The sequence below is a fragment of the Pavona decussata genome, unplaced genomic scaffold (genome assembly GCF_977016875.1).
Source record: "Pavona decussata unplaced genomic scaffold, jaPavDecu1.1 SCAFFOLD_193, whole genome shotgun sequence".
Classification (NCBI taxonomy): domain Eukaryota; kingdom Metazoa; phylum Cnidaria; class Anthozoa; order Scleractinia; family Agariciidae; genus Pavona; species Pavona decussata.
In genome coordinates, this window is record NW_028145602.1 from 725,954 (window position 1) to 746,805 (window position 20,852).

The window sequence follows — 20,852 nt, forward strand, 5'->3', positions numbered from 1 at the left end:
TGGAAGACAATCAGCTGAGTATTTTAAATCTCAATTATTATTATTATTATTATTATTATTATTATTATTATTATTATTATTATTATTATTATTATTATTATTATTATTATCATTATTAAGACGTATGCTAGCTCGTGCGCATGCGTCTGACATTCGGATCGGTCCCTAATGCTGTTCTGTTGTATCCCTTTTTGTCTTGAGATAGGAAGATTTGGTCCATATTATCTCCATTCATCGAGTTGTATAAACATGCATCGTCAGATTGCCGAAGAAAAATTTTAAAGAATATTAACTGAGTATTTTAGCAGAAGAGTTGACCTGCTATTGAACCAAACAGCACGGTCGAATGTAGACACTCCCTAGCAGGAAGTTCGCTTCCCTATCTAAAGTGGAAACGCTGGGCGTTTTCCATTGACCAAAGGATTTCGGAAATTCCGGTTGGGTTGTAAATGGAACTTGCTTTTTTGGTTCGTTCCACTGGAAAATTTCCCGAAAAAGTGGAACTTCTGAAAAGGTAGTCCCGTTTTCCCGTTGGAAACTTTTCCGATGGAAATGCATGTTCCACTTACGAGTTTCACAAGGTTTAACCAGTTCCAGGCCGTTCGCAACCATATCTTCGGTAAGGAAATGCTACTCCCTCGGTGACTCCTCTCTCCTTGAGTAGTACGTTATACGAATTCGGTGTGTCATGGCCTGGCTCCAGATTTTCAAACGTTAATTAATCACAGCTGTGCCATGTATATCAATGTTAAGTAGTACTTCTCGAAGAAAACATTACATTTCACCCTCGGTTTCTTTGATCGAATGTTCCGATTGTTTCCAGCCTTGAGGCCTAAAAGTTTGTCTTTGTCATCCACCCTTTTACAGCAGCTGTGTCAACTGCGTGTCGTTGAGGAGTTCTTCCTGTGGATTGTACTTCTCTGCACAGAGCTTCAATGGTCCCTCAAGCCATCCTGAAGTGGTTTTACGGAAAAATAGTTTCATTAAAACCTTGATTTTGGTGGAGATCGCACCTCACTGATAATTTGCAACCGCCGCAAGGATAGGAATCAGGGAATGTCATCATTATTCTTGAATTCACGAGACTCTCTTCTCCCAAAGACAACTTTACAACTTTATTTAACCACAACAGTTGTGCGACCATTATGTATTTTTGGTGCGGAATACATCGGACGGAGAAGGGAGTCTGGGAATGGATGGAACGTGTGTCAAATGGAACGCGTTTTTCACCGACAAACATTTCCCACCGAAATTCTCGCAATTTTCCGGAATCTTTTGGTAAATGGAAAAACGCCCTTTGTGATTGGTCTTCCACGTCGATTTCCTCCTCCTCCGCATTGCTACATGTCTGATACCCGTCTTCATCTTCAGGACGATGATCTCTTGTAAGATAAACACTTTTTCCAGGCACAATTTCTCTCTCTGACTATCAAATAAATAACAAAACGTGCCTTTAATCTACTTTGTTCTGTTAACAGAATATATTGTTGTCAAAATAAATTGATAAAATTGCCACTTTTCTTTGGTTGAAATCGTTTACACAAAGAGAAGAAAAGTGTACTTTTCCAAATTTGTTAGGATTAGGGACGGTCAATTAGAAAATTATGAGGGCCAAATAAAAACAATGGTGCCAGGGAACATATTCCCCCAAAAAAATAATGCAAATCAGCACTAAAGCAAACGTGTATAGTGACAAAAAAAATAATTTATTCATATTTCGTAAGGAAATCGCGCGCAGAGAATTTCATCCTGTAAAATAAGCTATGGCGTAAACAGTGGCCACAAAAGCTCAGGCGAGCTGCAAATTTCCCACTCCCACATGATAGTCTGTTCCTAAGCTCATGTCGGGAGTAAAGAGAGACCCTGGGAAAGAGGCTGGGTTTGGCATAGCAAGTCTCACGCGCTGTCCACGTGCAAAGAATTTGAAACCGGTTTCCGAGTGTCTCACTTGCTTTAATTGATTGTAATATAAATAATATATTCATATCAATTCGTCTTTTTGTTCTTTGAGGAAGCCATACCCGTTGACACTGACATTACATGCGATTCAAACGAAAGGTATTTTAAATAATATGCATCTATTTACACTTAAATGGCTATCATTATCACTACCCTATTTATGACCTGAGCTTCTAAAAAACGAATTACCACCGATTTCATTGATACGCCCCCAGGAATAAAAACTCCCGCGAGCATTTGGCGATTCGCTTCCGTCAATCATGCGCTCCGTATATGGTGTTATAGGGATGCCGCTCTTGTTTCAAAAATATGGCGGCCACTGTGTAGCCTGTTCGGTCGACATGGTTGCTTCTTATTCTTCAAGTTTACGTTGGCGAGTGGTGTATTTGCTAGCCCATGTTCTTTATGCATCGATTGATGGGAGCCACACTGTCTTTCCTCTTGCGTACTGAAGCCTTCCCTGCATTTCATCTTCGTACACTCCTGGATATTGTTCAATTACTCTCCTCATAAACAATAAGTCATGTGCTTTAAATGGTAAAAGGCGATCAATGTCATCTACTGCATTCTCGTTTATTTTTGCCGATTTATGCGATTCTTTTTTCACCTACCGTCCATTTGTATTTTTTTTCCCGTCCGGGCTACAACAGATGTCAACCCCACGTTCAGAAGTGTTGCTATAGCGCTAGCGCTCAACCCCTGCACGAGCAAAAACACCAGTAGCCAACGTAAACTTTAAGAATAAGAAGCAACCATGTCGACCAAACAGGCTACACAAAGGCTGCTGAAAACAAGAACGGCATTCCTATAACACCATATAAGGAGCGCATGATTGACTGAAGAGAATCGTAAAATGCTCGAGGGAGTTTTTATTCGAGGGTCACGTATCAATGACCCCGGTGGTAAAAACTAGGGTGCAAAAATCGATATCTTATTTATTACCAAAATGGTGGCAAAATGGCTAAAATCGATAGCCTATTTATGACCAAAATGGCTGAAAACCATACCCTTCGGGGCTGCACTCTCGACTATAAATAAAGCCCATATGAGGGACTACCCCCCACCCCCCCCGGTGGATTTCCCGGCTTTTGCCATGCTTTTATGAATGTTTTTTCAACAACACCGCTGACCACTCTGACTCTGCTTTTCTCCTCGCTTTTTGGTTTTTTGCGTAAAGCACAAGAAAACACTTTTTTCTTTTCATTTATTTATTTATTTGCCCAAAATCAACAACTATTACAATATTTCATTCATCACTGTTGTTACAGCATTGAGCAGGAAGTCTCAGAAGCCTTTCTAGGCTTATCGAGGAGACCTCCCTTACAAACTGTTACTAATAACTCAGGCGATATATGAAATTAATTATTATTTATGGAACCGACTCCCTTTGGAAATCAGACAATGCCAATCATTGAATACTTTTAAAGTTTTACTAAAGACACATCTTTTTAAATTAGCTTTTTATTAGTTCTCTTATTAACTTATATTTTAATTTTATTGTTTTTCCGGAGATTGTAAATTATTATTGTTGTTATTATTTAGATTAGCCATTCATTACTTTAAGATTTTGTAATGCGCATTCGATCATATCTTACATGTTAGACTGCGCAATATAAGAAATAAACATTATTATCATTATTATTATTATTATTATTATTATTATTATTATTATTATTATTATGATTATTATTATTATTATTATTATTATTACTATTATTATTATTATCCTAATCTACGTTAAAGTATAAATTCCTATAATAAGGCAAGGAACGAGCTACAACTAAAATATACTATTAACATCAAACAGATCAAAAGAGAACACTAACTAGTAAAGAGTAGAAAAAACAAGAAATTTTAATAGTTTCTTAGTTTTTGCTTAAAAGTTGATTGACACCTGTTTTATTTTAGATCACTTGGCAGGTTGTGAAATATGTCTACTCCCTTGTAACTTATACCAATTTTTTTAATATTTGTTTTGATTAAAGGCTTGTGCAATTTTTTGGTTGATCGTGTATTATAATTATGCACATCTTCATTAGTTCTGAAAATGTTCTTCGAAGAAGTGGGTAATTAATTATTTATGAATTGACTTGTCAATATGGCAATAATTTGATAAACATTCAGCATCTGCAACTCAAATAATGGTTTTGAGCTATGATTATATTGTTTGAAAGTCATTAATTACCGTACAATTTTCTTTCCTAGTTTATATATTCTGTTTAGATGGGATTGGTACGCATTAGCCCATACAATATTTTCATAATAAACATAAGGATAGAGTAAAGCATAATAAATTGATTTCATTAAAGATCTAGTTTCATAATGCCTTACCTTGCATAATATTCATTTAAATCTTGATATTTTGTTTGTGTTTAGTCCATTTCACCTGTTTATCAATTATTGCTACAAGAAATTTTGTATGTTGTACTTAAGTATTACAATAGTCTTCTATCTTAATTCTTAATTCATGAGCTATTTTTTCCTTGATGATTTAAACAGCGTAAACTTAGTTTTTGTAAGATTGAGTGATAATTTGTTTAATTGTAGCCAAATGGTTACTTTTTCTACTTCTTCATTTATTTTGGCTATTAGCGTATCTAGATTTTTATGAGACATTAACAAATTAGTATCATCTGCAAAAAGAATGAAAGATAATAGGTTCGAACTATTATAGATATCGTTAACGTAAATTAAAAACAATAGATGACTCAAGACGTAAACTTGAGGAACTTCAGTCATTTCTTTTTTGTCCGATAGTTCGTTGTTATAATAAACGCACTGATATCTCAGTCCTAGTTATATAACTCCTAAACCAGTCTAATACAATCCCTCTAATACCATAAAATTCTAACTTTTGAAGTAGCAAGTCATGATTTACAGTGTCAAAAGCTCTAGACAGATCTAGAAAAACCCCAGCTACAAATTATTTATTATCTATAGCAGTTGTTATTCTATCTATGAGGTCAAAAAGCGCAAAATTTAAAAATTTTTTTCCTAAATCCATATTGGTGACTCAGTACTGAGTACACATATTTTAATTAAGTAATTCAATAATCGTTTGAACATCATTTTCTCTAATATTTTAGAAAAAACAAGGTAACAAAGATATAGGTCTATAATTTGTCAATTCACATTTGTCTCCTGTTTTGTATACAGGAATAATTATCGAAGTTTTTAAGTCTGCAGGTATCTTACCGGTAGTAAAATTGCGATTTATAATGTATGATAACGGTACACATAATTCTGATGTCCGCAGCTTTTTGATGGGTCAAGATTTTCTAATTCTCTCTTAATTTCCTGTTCACAAACAGGTGATAATAGCATCGGAGCATCGAATCCATAAAACTTCCCTTCAAGTGATGCTTGATTGTTAAATTTGGTTGTTATCGTCTTAGCAAGGTTAGGTCCAACGTTAACAGAATAATCATTGAACCTGTTAACGATTTCCTTCCTATTAGTAACTAGTTCATTTTCTTTCTTAAATTCTGTAACATGCACTGTCTCTTTCTTCTTCCTGTTGAGTACGTCGTTTACCAGCTGCCACGTCTGTTTTATGTTGCCTTCAGTAGTATCAAATTGTCGTTCATAATTTTTCTTTTTTAGAATAATTCTTAGCTTATTTAATCTGTTACGGTAATATTTTTATCTAAATCTAAATCTAAATAATAATAATAATAATAATAATAAATAAAACTATATTAAAATAGACAAAATAACGATAAAAGTTAATCTACCGATAAAAATTAAATTAAATTAGTTTACTTTTAAAAATACAAAGAGACTGGCTGGAAACAGTTTCTTCTGGAAGTTTTTTCCATTCAGTTATCGTCCTGGGAAAGAAAGAAAAACTTAAAAATATCTTTATGTCCTTTCGGTACAACAAATTTAAAATCATGGCTTCCCCGAGTCCTCCTTTCTCTGCTTGTAATCAAATAATCCCCCAGTCCCCATCTAGGAGGCCATGGCACATCTTGTATATAGCGGAGAGCCTTTCGTGTCTTTTCATCGTTTCAAGTGTGTCCCACTGTAGCTCTTGCAGCATTTCCGCCACGTTGGTTGTTCGATCGTACTTTCCAGTGGCAAAGCGGGCTCGGCTTTGTCTTCATTTCTTCGTTTCCTTTATTAAAAGTTCTTTGTATAGCATGTTTTTAATTCAAGTAGATTTGATGAATCCTTTTGTGATCCAAGGTTTGTTTCTAGTTTTAGACTCTTTATTAGAATAAATCTTTTCAGGAATACATGTATTACATAAGCATAAAAATTTTTCCTGAAAATAGGAATAAGCATCGTCAACATCATTGATTGTCTTAAGGTATTCCCGGCTTAAGTTTTGAATTTCACTACACACCTTATCTATATTTGCCTTAGTAGCAAGTAGCTAGTGACAAAGCGGGCTCTGCTTGAAATCTCTTCATTTCTTCGTTTCCTTTATTTAAAGTTTTTTGGATAGCATGTTTTTAATTCTAGTAGATTTGATGAACCCTTTTGTTATCCAAGGTTTGTTTCTAGTTTTAGACTCTTTCAGTAGAATAAATCTTTTCAGGAATACATGTATAACATAAGCATAGAAAATTTTCCTGAAAATAGGAATAAGCATCGTCAACATCATTGATTGTCTTAAGGTATTCCCAGCTTAAATTTTGAATTTCAAAACGCAACTTATCTATATTTGCCTTAGTAGCTAGTAAATAGTAACCTTAGTAGCAAGTAGAAATGAACAGTCTACGGTCTACGTTTTCATGCTTGCACACACGCTTTTGCTTATCTGAGATCTAGTCTTTCAACATCGTAATTAGATCTCAACATTCAAAATGTTCATCTACAGGTACCCCAAGCTCTATGAGAGATATAGGCCGTGACCTTTACGTGAGTGTTGTAATTTGAGTTTCACGGCGACCAATGAGTAACGGCGAAATTATAAGGATTTGTATGGGAAAAAACGATTCCTACTTCAATTTAAAACACCAAGGAGTTTTCAAAAAAAAATATCCCTACCTGAACTTCCTTGTCTGTTGTCTTTTCTCGCTCGTGGATTTTGGAGTGATTTAGTGCAATTTTAGTGAGTTTTAGTTCCATTGTTTTCAATCCTTATAATTTCGCCGTTAAGCAATGGTCGCCGTGACGCTCAAATTACAATTAACACTCACGCAAAGGTACCTGTGGTTTATCGCTTCAGCACGATAGCATTGTAGTATATAAAAAATACCTTTCTAGTTGCTAACAAATAGCAAGGCCAGTAAAGGTAAATAGTATATCGTCTTGTAAGCACGTTCGGCCTAAAAGATTAAAAACGTTCTTAAAGTTTGTTACCAAACCTTTGTTAAAACTTTAGCTGTCGAAAGAGACTATATGTTGCGCTATCCATTGATGCTAACGGGTCTGCATCATCTTATTCTAAACAACACCACAGGCAGCCCAAGAGTTTGCGTCACTGGAGAGCATGAAATAATGAATTCATGCTCTCTAGTGACGCGAGCTTGGGCTGCCTATGAGAACACAACAGAAATCCGGCGATACCTGAATTTGAAACATGGGAAAACAGCGAGTGAGCCATTCGCTCCAGTCTTTCTACCAGTAAGTATCATAAGAGAAGACTCGAGCGTTCTTCACAAATGTTCAATGTCCATGTTCTTGGTGTTACCTTTTTCAGCAACCTTCCACCAAAGCGGCCTCAAACCATTTAACACCACAAACAACAAACCCAGCACATCCGTCAAAACAGCGATCCACAGGGAAGCTTTTCCAAGAAGCGCTACAATCACGATGGCTACTTTGACAACCACAGAGAAGGTGATGTTTTCAGCCACTACACGGTAACAGAAGCGACCAAGTTCAACCAGTTCTGGGATTTTGGCCAAGTTGTTACCCATCAGAGCTACATCCGCAGCCTCTACTGCTAAAGCTGTTCCTCCAGCGCCCATTGCAATCCCAACATTCGCAGCAGCAAGAGCTGGACCATCGTTGACGCCATCACCGACCATGCCCACAATGCTTTTGCTGCTATCACTTGATTTAATAACATTGTAGCGGCGGCATAAACAGCAACTGCTGAAAAAACACCTTCTGGGCTGATCACTATTAAACTTCGCGTCACCAGTGCTTTTTAATCCCGTTTGCCTGTCTGTGATCCAGCTTAGCTTGTCCTGGGGTTTCATTTCAGCAAGGCACTCGTCCAAGCCTAATTCACCCTTCACGGCCATGGCTGCTCGCGAGTTGTCACCTGTGATTACAGCAGACTGGACACCAAGTTTTCTTAGCCAATCAAGTGAGGCGAAACTGTTCGGTCTGATCCTATCAGCAAGAGCGATCATCAGTGCAAGTTTACCGTCTACACATACAAATATCACTGTCTTACTCTCGTTGCACCACTTGGTGTACTTATCTTCCGTGTTCTTGTTCAGTGTTTTGCCGGCGATGTGATGAAGAAATTCATAGTTTCCAATCTGGACCAGATGACCATCAACAATACCAGAAATGCCTTGTCCTTCGTGAAGCTCAAAGCGTGACACTTCCGGTAAGCCGGCGCTTTGCCATTTGACCATTTCGGTATCACATCCAGAAAACTCGTTTACTATGGCCGCCGCAAGAGGATGACTGGACTTGCTCTCTAGTGCTGCGGCCAAGCGTAGGGCAGCTCGTTCGTGCAACCCAAAAGAACATTCGATGTCAACTACTTGAAAAGTTCCTTCAGTCAGAGTTCCTGTTTTATCAAACGCAAGAAATTTCAGTCGAGCAAGCGTCTCCAGATGAACTCCCCCTTTAATCAGAGCACCTTTCCGCGCAGCCGCAGTGATGCCACAAACCACAGCAATCGGGGTGGACATGACCAAGGCACAGGGGCAAGCAATAAGCAAAATTACAAGCGCTCGTTTGCCCCACTCTTCTAGCTCTTGTGAATACGTACCGACACCTGCTGCCCCAAGAATGGCAGGCAAAACAACAACTAGTGCTGCTGCAATGACCACAGCCGGTGTATAGTACTTGGCAAGCCGATTTATAGCAATTTCAGTCCTCGATGAGCCAGTTTGAGCTTCTTCGACGAGTTGCGCAACCTTGGAGACGGTCGAAGAAGTTGAGTCAGATGTTGTCTCTACTTCCAGGTAGCCATTTTGATTGACAGTGCCGCTAAGCACTTTTGAACCAACGGTTTTCTCAGTAGGCACAGCTTCTCCAGAGACGGTACTCTCATCCACAATAGCTTGGCCACTCACCACAACACCATCCAAAGGAATCAACTCGCCCGGTCTGATGGCGATTGCTGTCCTTATGGCAACTGTTTCTACTGGGACACATTCACCTGTGCTTGCTAGTATCGCCACTTGAGGTGTTTTGAGCATGAGACCAGAGATAGTTCGTTGAACCTTATACATGCTGAACTCATGCAGGGCTTCAGCAAGTGAGAACAAGTATACTACAGCTGCGCCTTCAACCCACTCCTGAAGGGACAATATTCCTGCAATGGCTATGAGCATCAGGATGTTCAAGTCTACTTTGCAGGTCTTCAAAGACACGAATGCGTTCTTTAACACTGGAGGAAAACCAAACACGATTTCTGCGATGGCCACCCACTGGAACCAGGATGTCTCAGCAAAGAACGCAACGACAGCTACTAACAAAAGGATGGTTTGGATCAAAAGATAGATTAAAAAAGACGACAGCTTAGGAGGAAAGTTTTCACTCCCGCCATCTGGCTGATTGGAACCAGTTTCCATTATGCTCGCTCCCAGGTGCACACGGTTGAGTGTGCTGACTAGCTTGGTGGGCGATGTCACTTCCGGATCATGACGTACGTACACCACGCGACCGATAACATTAACTGAAATAGACTCCACGCCCTCCAGTGGTTCCAAAGATTCTTGAACGAGTTTGCTTTCCTTTGCGCAACAAATGTTCTGCACTCGCAATTTAGTTGTCTTCTGGCACTCCAACGGTTTCTTATCACTGCTATCGCTGTCCTCTGGACATAAGTCCTGGGTACCTGAATCCGGACATGATGAGGGGGTCTTCCTTTCTTCGGTACAAAAATGTTTTCCACCATCGCAAAAGCGCTGTCTGACGCATGTTTCAGACGAATGTACGATGACACTGCATTTTGCAGGTGAATGAGACTGATTGACATCTGAATCTTGGTTTCCATGGTAAGCCTCGATGCACTCGCACTTATCTTTGGGTAGTTCGTCAAGGCTGAAATCACAGTGGTATTCTTGGCTCATGATTGGTTTGGTCTGTTAAGAAGAATTTCAAACGCATTAATAATCCACAATTAACGTTTTGGAAGATCGACTTTTTTAGAATATGAAATAAAAGATGCAATATGGCCCTATCTAAATTCGACTTGATTGATGCCTCAGAGACAGGTTATTATCTTGTTCTTTAATGGATGATTCTGCATGTAGTAAGGGGGGATGAAAACAGACGTCCTCAAAAACTATTCTTTTTAAGCTGCTGGTGATTACCGTTGATGAATAGCTGCTCTTTTAATAAGCATAATTTTAATTTTAATTAATCACACAGGATAGCTTCAGGAAACACCTAAATTCGAGGAGTAAAATATTGGTCTTCAGTTCGAAGTGTTAACTAACAGTGAGAAAATAAATATCAAACTTTTACTCTCCAGAAAATTCGCTGTAACTAGAATTGTTAGGGAAATGTATTTGGGCATAACCGACATTGATTGTGTACCATTTTCCTGAGGCATGAAGCTGCTGGGGTCGACAGCAATTCCTTGCAGTCCTCAGGAGTGATGCAACGCGTTTGGGAGCTTGCTATAATAACTAGCTAGCGAAAATAGTTCGACAGCAAGGAAGCAGTTTCGTGAAAGAAAAATCGTACGTATTTTCAACGACAAAAATCCTACTCTCTGAGAGCACAAAACACGCCATTTGGTTTTGATATTTTACATGTAAGTAGCGTGTTTCATTCAGTAGGCACTAAGTGGAAATATGAAGATTTGTTAGTTGTAGCAAAAGTTATAACGAGGGATACTTTGTTGAAAACAGAGAAATCTGGGTACGAAACATAATTCGTAGTATTCTTTTGAAAGGTCACTATTTAGATTTGAGGTTTGAACTAAACAAGAGTGAACTGGATACGAAAGACTTGGTGTTAGATAATTACGAAAAACAATTTGACTTTTTTTCTGTGATTTGTAGTGAGACTGAACTGTAGCAGTGTATACACCGTTTCGTTGGGCATCAATTAAAAAGATCCATTTTTTGTGAATATTTTTACTGTTTAATAAACAACCCCGATTGGACGCCACAATCCGACTGTTTCCCTGTTTTGACACATGATGAGATTCACGAGGTTCTGAAATAGCGGATCCCTACTATTTTTCGTTAGTGAATAGCGAAACGTCATATTGATCACTTGTCTTAAGTGGAAGCGATGCCCGGAAAAGTTGCATCTGTTTGGCTACTCTTAATTCTTGGCCGATAATCACCCGGTCGTAAGCTTGGAGCGCAGCTTGCAACTTTGTTGATGAGGAGCAGTAACGGTTAATCCACTCATACTGTCGGCTTGTGGTAAACGGCTGGACACCAAGATTTCAATTATGTCCTTGGCGCTGATGATTAGAGGTATTTGAGTTGATTCCTCCAAAGAGGAAAATCAACTTGAACGTGACACATTTCCAGTATCGAGAACATGTCTATCCGGCACACTAAATGATTGCTGTTTAGATAAGTCTCAAGGAAAGAGAATGTCTTGGATTCAAAGTTAGTTTAATTTGTTGTTGGGGTGATAATTGGCCAAGAACATCAATTTTAATAAAGTAGCAAAACAAAATTTTACCACAATCGTTTCTAATCTCGCAATTTGATTGGCTAATTTTCCGTTGTCGATAAGAGTCTAGACAACGCTGCTCGCGTCAACTTGTCACGCAATGCCTTTTTCCGCCCTCAAACATGGATGACCGTACAATTTTCCCAAATTTTAATCTTGATATTTTTAGCGACTTTAAAACTGAGAACTTTGTAACTGATATTTGTGACTATATCTGATGAAGAAATAGCACATTGTGTGGAAACTATCGAGAAAGAGCAAGAGAGGCCGGTTACAAATCCACCTGCTTGTTGGCGTCAAAGAAAACCCGAAAATGCTCGTTTTGCATTTCTGGCAGATGAGGACCTGACAACAATCTTGAGTAACGTAGAAGCGAAAAGGACAAAGAAAAATACAAAATGGATAGTTGGCACAATCGAAGGTAAATACATCTTTAACAAAGAGGAAATTTAATAAGTTGGCCAATCAGGATACGCGAATTTGATTAACGGTCACGCCTCCTTACAAAGTTCAACAGGCAAAAAACGTAACAAAGAATTATTGAAAGCATGTCGTTTTGTATAATATGAACAAGGAGGACGATATTTGTTGGAGGACTCAGTAGCTTTGTACACGGGGAAATAAGGGGCAACTTTCGCGTGATGAAATTGTTCAATTATCATCGGCAGTTGCCAGTCACCTTCTTCGGGATCCCACTTCGGTACTTTATTTCGTAATGCACGTTGTAACAAAAAACAGGTCTTTGTCTAGTTTCAAACGATCTGAGTATCTGGGCAAATTCTACAAACGCAGTCGACTGCGCATAACCGAGAAAAAACTCAATGTTGATTTTTCTCTGGCGACCACTAAGCTTTCTTGTTCGTTCCTCTGCTTTTCGTGTTGTTTCTGGAGCTCTTTATGTTCTACTTGCAATGATGATATTTTAGCTTTCCTCTCGGGCTGTGTGTTTAACAGATCTTGCAGTTATTCAGTGCTGCTCTCACACGCCCAGGATTTCCGGGTGGTAGACTTCTCTTGTTGTAATTAGCCAATCAGAAACGCTCAATTTGGAAAATAAACCAGTCAGATTACGAGAAAGCTTTAGACAACCCTTGTTCTTTCTTTATGTCACGATCTTGGACACGCTCTAAAATAAACATTTTCTTTAACGTTGATATTGTCGTAAAAAACAAAATCGAATGTGGTTTAGCGTTGTCAGCACTCGTATCGACAGCGATATTCGACATCACAGTGGTCAAAATTTGTTGTGGACTTACGAGGCACACAACCCCAACTATATCACCAAGGTAATGATTATGTTTACCTAGGGTGGTGTAACCATAACCATTGCCACCATTTACTTATAACTGAAAATAAATACTCCCGGCCAAGGAACCTAAAACACCTTAATGCCGGCTAAAAAATTTAAAATACTGAAAAACGTCCATACTTCCAACCATACTGAGACAAACCAAACTCTCTCGACAAACGGATGACAAAATTAACCCCATTCCGCAGTTAATTTTAAAAGATAGTTGAAGATAGTCGTGTTACTTATTCAAGGAAGACGTGTTCCTATGTGCCGACAATGGAGGATGTTCCCTTACTAGTTAAATGAAAGTCTCAGCTTGCCGGTTTGAAAAAGGTTAAAAGATATGTTGTGTACAAATACGTAATGTTGTAAAGGAGTTTCGTAAAGAAAAAATGAGCAAACATATAAATGTTAGGTCGAAGTGAACATAAGCAATAACTATATATGACGAACTTTTGCCTAAGCAATCCACTGAAAACTTATCTTCCGAGTCGACCCTCGGCTGATCAAGTCATCATTTCTAGCTAAGCCCAACACTTATACTGAATTACAACTGGCATCATGCATTGCAACGAACGGTTTGCACAATGACTTACACTTAGCTGATGCGGTGCTAATGAGGATGTCAGCGAAGGTGATGTAGCCTTTGTTAGTCAGTTAGCTGTCTTCATGGAAAAATTAAAATAATTCAAGGTGTGGCCTCTACGAAGCAAAAACTATAGTTAGACTTTGAAGTACCTTCTGCAGGTGACCAGATAGGCGTGCCTGAATTTGCAATTGGAACGGAATTTATGACAAAGTTTCCTACGAATCAAAACCAGCTATATGTTGTATCCTGTTGCGCAATTGACGCAAGTTTCCTACCGTCGGTGGTTAATTTTTTTCGGTGAAAAAATAATGACAGAACAACCTCAGTCTTGATAGTTAATTCAAAATTTTTTGGCAAACTCGTTAGAACAGTTTAGTTTTACCTCAGCTGTTTCACTTTATAACAGTGATGTAATAATAGCAGAAATAAACTGCACGTTAGGTTTTTAAACTCTCGAGATCACTTTAACGCCTTGAGATAATCGGTTCCCTTTTTATAGTTACTACAATCTAGAGGAATGGCATCCTTCTTAAACAGGACTTTTCTATTCCTTATATTCCTATTGAAAATGTCAAAGAAACGTTCTGTAAATAACTGTGAACTCTCTTTTATTAAAAATATATCCTCTTTTTTTAAGAAACACCTGTTCATGACCCACCCTCTACTCTCCCTTCAATAATACGAGGCCTTGTGTAGCACAGTCATAGCCAAAGCGAGAGAAATGTTAAAATGTTTGCCACTTATTGTTACTCTGTTAGGGAACCTAAGTTTTACAAGCCCCGTGGTTTCTATTAGGTCCCCTCGCCACTTCTTTTCCATCTCTTGCATTTTATTCACTATAACTTTGTAATCATTTCTGACCATTGTAATCATTGTAATTATTGTAATTTATTAATCATTGTAACTAGTGTGTGGCAAATAAACTGAATAAAAATTGAAAATGACAGTAACTGCCACAAAAGAGACAGGTATTGATGAGCTCTACAGACCATATGGAGGGTTTTCATGGCTGCCATATATATTGGAGACCCAAAACAAAAACTTAAGAAAAAAATTTTACTTTTATGCAAATAGTTTTATTGTTCTATTTTTGGTATTTCTCCGACAATCTAAAACAAGCCTGAGAGTCACGACAATGCCGTAAAACAAGCCTTATTTCGGCTCTTTGCCGCGTAGGAATGCACATTCATCAATTCACTCGTGTCGAAAATAAGGCTTGTTCCAGGTGAGCAAGGTTTCCACGACAAATTCTTTATTTTCTACCATGGCTCCAGAAGCCCGATGTTTAAAAAATCAAATGAGCGTGGCGCAGCCGCGGTTCACTCACTCGCGAAAAATACCCTCTAGCAGAAAATCAGCCAGAAAACTTACCGCCTTAAATCTCTCGGGTACCTGTAGCCCTTATATTACCCACGTAAATTAAAACACCAACTATTTTACCAAGTAACAATCATGTTTACCTGGGGTGGTGTAACCATAACCATTGCCATTCACTGTTAACTAAAAATAAATACTCCCAGCCAAGCAACCTAAAACACCTTAATGAGGCTGAAGAAATTAAAATACTGAAAAACTTCCATATTTCCGATCATACTGAGACAAACCAAACTCTCTCGACAAACGGATGACAAAAATTTCACCCCATGCCACAGTTAATTTTAATAGATAGTTGAAGATAGTCGTGGTACGTATTTAAAGAAGACGTGTTCCTACGTGCCGACAATAAAGAATGTTCCTTTACTAGTGAAATAAAAGTCTCAGCTTCCTGGTTTGAAAGAGCCTGAAGGATATGTTGCGCACAAATATGTAATGTTGCAAAGGAGTTGCAGATAGTCGTGGTACGTATTCAAGGAAGACGGTTTCCTATGTGCCGACAATGGAGGATGTTCCCTTACTTGTTAAATAGAAGTCTCAGCTTCCCTGTTTGAAACAGGTTAAAGGATATGTTGCGAACAAATACGTAATGTTGTAAAGGAGTTGCGTGAAAAAATGAGCAAACATATAAATTTTAGGTCGAAGTGAACATAAGCAATAACTATATATGATGAACTTTTGCGTAAGCAATCCACTGAAAACTTATCTTCGACCCTCGGCTGATCAAGTCATCATTTCTAGCTAAGGGCAACACTTGTACTGGAATGGCATCCTTCTTAAACAGGACTTTTCTATTCCTTATATTCCTATCGCAAATGTCAAAAAAAAAGTGCTGTAAAATAACTATGAACTCTTTTTTTATTAAAAATATATCCTCTTTCTAAGAAACACCTGTTCGTTACCCACCCTCTACTCTCCCGTCAATAATACGAGGCCTTGTGTAGCACAGTCATAGCCAAAGCTAGAGAAATGTTGAAATGTTTGCCACTTATTAATTTATTAATCATTGTAGCTTGTGTGTGGCAAGTAAACTGAATAAAAATTCAAAAAGACAGTAACTGCCACAAAAGAGACAAGTATTAATGAGCTCTACAGACCATATGGAGAGTTTTCATGTCTGCCATATTGGAGACACAAAACAAAAACTTAAGAAACAAATTTTAGTTTTGTGTAAACAATTTTATTGTTCTATTTTTGGTATTTATTCGACAACCTAAAACAAGCCTGAGAGTCACGACAATGTCGTAAAACCAGCCTTGTTTCGGCTCTTTGCCGCGTAGGAATGCACATTCATCAATTCACTCGTGTCGAAAATAAGGCTGGTTCCAGGCGAGCAAGGTTTCCATGACAAATTCTATATTTTCCACCTTGGCTCCAGACGCCCGATGTATAAATAATCAAAAGGAGCGTGACGCAGCCGCGGTTCCTTACCCGCGAAAAATACCCTCTAGCAGAAAATCAGCCAGAAAACTTACCGCCTTAAATTACTCGGGTACGTGTAGCCTTCTATTTTACCAAGAGTAAAATCATGTTTATCTGGGGTGGTGTAACCATAATCATTGCCACCATTCACTATTAACTGAAAATAAATACTCCCAGCCAAGGAACCTAAAACACCTTAATGCCGGCTGAAAATTAAAAATACTGAAAAACTTCCATATTTGGATTATACTGAGACAAACCAAACTCTCTGAGACTCGACAAACGGATGACAAACAATTAACCCCATTCCATAGTTAATTTAAACAAATAGTTGCAGATATATAGTCGTGGTACGTATTCAAAGAAGACGTGTTTCTATGTGCCGACATTAAAGGATGTTTCCTTACGAGGTAAATAAAAGTCTCAGCTTCCCGGTTTGAAAGAGCCTGAAGGATATGTTGCGCACAAATACGTAATGTTGTAAAGGAGTTGCGTGAAAAAAATGAGCAAACATATAAATGTTAGGTTGAAGTGAACATAAGCAATAACTATATATGACGAACTTTTGCGTAAGCAATCCACTGAAAACTTATCTTCGACCCTCGGCTGATCAAGTCATCATTTCTAGCTAAGCCCAACACTTGTACTGAATTACAACTGGTATTATGCATTGCAACGAACGGTTTGCACAATGACTTACACTTAGCTGATGCGGTGCTGATGAGGATGTCAGCGAAGGTGATGTAGCCTTTGTTAGTCAGTTAGTTGTCTTTATGGAAATATTGAAAGTAATTCAAGGTGTGGCCTCTACGAAGCAAAAACTATAAATAGACTTTGAAGTACCTTCTGCAGGTGACCAGATAGGCGTGCCTGAATTTCTAATTGGAACGAAATTTAAGACAAAGTTTCCCACGAATCACAACCAGCTATATGTTGTATCCTGCTGCGCAATTTACGCAAGTTTCCTACCGTCGGTAGTTAATTTTTTTCGGTGAAAAAATACTGACAAAAGAACCTCAATCTTGATAGTTAATTCAAAATTTTTTGGCAAACTCGTTAGAACAGCTTAATTTTACCTCGGCTGTTTCACTTTATAACAGTGATGTAATAATAGCAGAAATAAACTGCAACATTAGGCTTTTAAACTCTCGAGATCACTTTTACGTCTTGAGATAATCGGTTCCCTTTTTATAGTTACTACAATCTAGAGGAATGGCATCCTTCTTAAACAGGACTTTTCTATTCCTTATATTCCTATTTCAAATGTCAAAGAAACGTTCTGTAAATAACTGTGAACTCTCTTTTACTAAAATATATCCTCTTTTTTTAAGAAACACCTGTTCATGACCCACCCTCTACTCTCCCTTCAATAATACGAGGCCTTGTGTAGCACAGTCAAAGCCAAAGCTAGAGAAATGTTGAAATGTTTGCCACTTATTGCTACTCAAGCCCCGTGGTTTCTATTAGGTCCCCTCGCCACTTCTTTTCTATCTCTTGCATTTTATTCGCTATAACTTTGTAATCATTTGTAACCATTGTAATCATTGTAATTATTGTAATTTATTAATCGTGGCAAATAAACTGAATAAAAATTAAAAATGACAGTAACCGCCACAAAAGAGACAGGTATTGATGAGCTCTACAGACCATATGGAGGGTTTTCATGGCTGCCATATTGGAGACACAAGAGAAAAGCTTCAGAAAGAAATTTTTCTTTTATGCAAATATTTTTATTGTTCTATTTTTGGTGTTTATCCGACAATCTAAAACAAGCCTGAGAGTCACGACAATGCCGTAAAACCAGCCTTGTTTCGGCTCTTTGCCGCGTAGGAATGCACATTCATCAATTCACTCGTGTCGAAAATAAGGCTGGTTCCAGGCGAGCAAGGTTTCCATGACCAATTCTATATTTTCTACCTAGGCTCCAGAAACCCGATGTCTAAATGATCAAAAGGAGCGTGACGCAGCCGCGGTTCCTTACTCGTGACAAATACCCTCTGGCAGAAAATCATCAGAAAATTTACCGCCTTAAATTACTCAGGTACGTATAACCCTTATATTACCCGGGTAAATTAAAACATTAACTATTTTACCAAGGGAAAAATCATGTTTACCTAGGGTGGTGTAACCATGACTATTGCCACCATTCACTGTTAGCTGAAAATAAATACTCCCGGCCAAGGAACCTAAAACGCCGGAACTGAAGTGAAAAAATAAAAAGACTGAAAAACTTTCGTATTTCCGATCATACTGAGACAAACCCGCAAACTTTATCGACTAACGGATGCCAAAAAATTAACCCCATTCCACAGTTAATTTAAAGAAATAGTTGCAGATAGTCGTGGTACGTATTCAAGGAAGACGGGTCCCTATGTGCTAACAATGGAGGATGTTCCCTTACTAGTTAAATAAAAGTCTCAGCTTGCCGGTTTGAAACAGGCTGAAGGATATGTTGCGCACAAATACCTAATATTGCAAAGGAGTTGCGTAAAAAAAACTGAGCAAACACATAAATGTTAGGTCGAAGTGAACATAAGTAATAACTATATTTGAGGAACTTTTGCGTAGTTAATCCACTGAGAACTTATCTTCGACCCTCGGCTGATCAAGTCATCATTTCTAGCCGAGCGCAACACTAAATTACAACTGGTATCATGCATTAAAACGAGCGGTTTGCACAATGACTTACACTTAGCTGATGCCGTGGTAATGAGGATATCAGCGAAGGTGATGCAGCCTTAGTTAGTCATTTAGTTGTCTTCATGAAAAAATAAAAATAATCCAAGGTGTGCTTCTGCGAAGCCAAAACTGCAGTTAGACTTTAAAGTACCTTCTGCAGGTGGCCACATAGGCGTGCCTGAATTTGAAATTGGAACGGACTTCATGACAAAGTTTCCTACGAATCACAACCAGCTACATGTTGTATCCTGTTGCACAATTAAGGCAAGTTTCCTACCACCGGTAGTTAATTTTATTCAGTGAAAAAATAATGACAGAACAACCTCAGTCTTCATAGTTAATTCCAATTTTTTCGCACACTCTATGGAAACAGTTTAGTTTTACCTCGGCTGTTTCACTATATAACAGTGATATAACGATAGCAGAAATAAACTGAAACATTTGGTTTTTAAACTCTCGAGATCACTTTAACGTCTTGAGATAATCGGTTCCCTTTTTATAGTTACTACAATCTAGAGGAATGGCATCCTTCTTAAACAGGACTTTTCTATTCCTTATATTCCTATTTCAAATGTCAAAGAAACGTTCTGCAAATAACTATGAACTCTTTTTTATTAAAAAATATATCCTCTTTCTAAGAAACACCTGTTCGTGACCCACCCTCTACTCTCCCGTCAATAATACGAGGTCTTGTGTAGCACAGTCAAAGCCAAAGCTAGAGAAATGTTGAAATGTTTGCCACTTATTGCTACTCTGGTAAGGAACCTAAGTTTTACAAGCCCCGTGGTTTTTATTAGGTCCCCTCGCCACTTCTATTCTATCTCTTGCATTTTATTCACTATAACTTTGTAATCATTTCTGACCATTGTAATTATTGTATTTTATTAATCATTGTAACTAGTGTGTGGCAAATAAACTAAATAAAAATTGAAAAAGACAGTAACTGCCACAAAAGAGACAAGTATTAATGAGCTCTACAGACCATATGGAGAGTTTTCATGTCTGCCATATTGGAGACACAAAACAAAAACTTAAGAAACAAATTTTAGTTTTGTGTAAACAATTTTATTGTTCTATTTTTGGTATTTATTCGACAACCTAAAACAAGCCTGAGAGTCACGACAATGTCGTAAAACCAGCCTTGTTTCGGCTCTTTGCCGCGTAGGAATGCACATTCATCAATTCACTCGTGTCGAAAATAAGGCTGGTTCCAGGCGAGCAAGGTTTCCATGACAAATTCTATATTTTCCACCTTGGCTCCAGACGCCCGATGTATAAATAATCAAAAGGAGCGTGACGCAGCCGCGGTTCCTTACCCGCGAAAAATACCCTCTGGCAGAAAATCAGCCAGAAAACTTACCGCCTTAGATTACTCGGGTACGTGTAGCCCTTATATTACCCGGGTAAATTAAAACACCAACTATTTTACCAAGTACACAATCATGTTTACCTGGGGTGGTGTAACCATAACCATTGCCATTCACTGTTAACTAAAAATAAATACTCCCGGCCAAGCAACCTAAAACACCTTAATGCCGGCTGAATACTGAAAAACTTCCATATTTCCGATCATATTGAGACGAACCAAACTCTCTTGACAAACGGATGACAACAATTTAACCCCATTCCACAGTTAATTTTCAAAGATAGTTGAAGATAGTCGTGGTACATTTTTAAAGAAGACGTGTTCCTATGTGCCGACAATGAAGGATGTTTCATTACTAGTTAAATAAAAGTCCTAGCTTCCCGGTTTGA

At 38.1% G+C, this 20,852-nt stretch overlaps 2 protein-coding genes and 1 pseudogene across 3 annotated transcripts in view; all 3 read right to left on the reverse strand.

Annotated features, from left to right (window-relative positions):
* LOC146461899 (uncharacterized) overlaps window positions 1-20,852 on the reverse strand; it is a 115,282-nt gene that overhangs the window by 45,604 nt on the left and 48,826 nt on the right. The gene's annotated exons all lie outside the window — the stretch shown is intronic.
* LOC146461900 (uncharacterized) overlaps window positions 1-20,852 on the reverse strand; it is an 84,435-nt gene that overhangs the window by 42,454 nt on the left and 21,129 nt on the right. The window lies entirely within an intron of this gene.
* On the reverse strand, window positions 4,099-13,755 carry LOC146461904 (uncharacterized; annotated as a pseudogene). The gene is made up of 2 exons (XR_014857290.1): window positions 13,630-13,755; window positions 4,099-10,184 (listed from the first exon to the last, which is right to left on the reverse strand). The product of XR_014857290.1 is annotated as an uncharacterized LOC146461904 (transcript).